This window comes from Penaeus vannamei, chromosome 1 (genome assembly GCF_042767895.1).
Source record: "Penaeus vannamei isolate JL-2024 chromosome 1, ASM4276789v1, whole genome shotgun sequence".
NCBI lineage: Eukaryota > Metazoa > Arthropoda > Malacostraca > Decapoda > Penaeidae > Penaeus > Penaeus vannamei.
This window is the reverse complement of record NC_091549.1, coordinates 20,900,391-20,901,794: the sequence shown is the minus strand read 5'-3', so window position 1 is coordinate 20,901,794 and position 1,404 is coordinate 20,900,391.

Here is a 1,404-nt window from a genome sequence, read left to right as displayed (position 1 = left end):
ACAGATGATTGTATTTTTTGTTTTAACTAATTTACATTACTTATTGGTTATGTCTAATTCTATTATTATTGTTTAAGAGGTTAACAATATAATGAAATACAATCTGTAAATACAGTTTTGAGTTTACATCTCTATACGTATGCATTTATCAGACTGAATGTGGCTTTAGTTCCTATTAAATCCAAAATACTTTGTGTAAGAAGTTTTATTGTTTGACTGATTACCATATATTGTGCTTCATTGGCATGTTGCTAAGATATATATTTCTGAATACATATAAATTTTCGTATTCAGAATACTAATTACATATTTTATTTTGAGAGTAGATATAGGATAATGGGATTAAGAAATTTAAGTTTTAAGTAAACCAGAACAGTTAAAAGGGAATGTTATCAAACTGTAATTGCATTATAGATAATGCTGAAATGTCCATAGGGATTTATATAACTCAACTTTAAGGCTAGTTATGTTTTAGCATTGGTTTTTCTCTTCTAGCATTCTGTAGATTTGATAACATTATTACTTATTTCTTTTTTGCTTTTCTTTTTTCATGTCAATGTGTTTGGTCCAAAATGGATTATGCAGTCAATTTATTGAATGAGGGAAGTTATTACTTTTAAATATTTATTCCAGATTGTTCTACTCATGGGAGAGCTTTTAATTTTTGGCTAGGCCATGACAGAAATAATACAGAATATGAACCTCTGATGGAAGGGTATCTATAGTGTATGTACTGTGTCCTGTAAGTGTGTGATTCCTTAATGAGAAGGTTACCCATTCTTTTTTTTGTAGAATGTCTCTGTTCAAATTATGGGATATCTTTAATATTATTGAGTATATCACATCAAAGATTACTTTATGAAATAAATACCAGCTTTCTGCATTTGTAATAAATCAATGCCAGCTTTAGCTCATCATGCATGGGATCTAATTATCATGTTCTCAGGGTAAAATGTAGTGTTGCATACCAAGGAATACCCTGTATGGTTGTAGTAAGCTAATGGATTCTGCAGAGAGGGATGCAAGGTATGTGAAGTGCATCTGATTAGAGGTATTTTAAGAGTTAGCATGAGTGTGTTAGGATGTGGGTGCAGGGACACTATTAATATAGTAAATTGGTATGCAGATGGTTCACAACTGTTATGCCAGCCAAAAAGAAAATAACTTTTATATACATATCAGATTTCAATATTATCAATGATCTATTTTGCCAGTGCTTTATTAATTGTAGTATCTTCAGTTTCCATCCTCTCCCAGAGCAGGTAAACACACCCAGATATAAAGCTACCTAGCTTATGATGACCCTGCTCCAAACAGCAGAATCTTAACTCATCTTCAGCTTCAAATAACTCGTCCCCTTCTAAGATTAAAGCAAACAGACTTGATTCGGTGTAGATATACTCT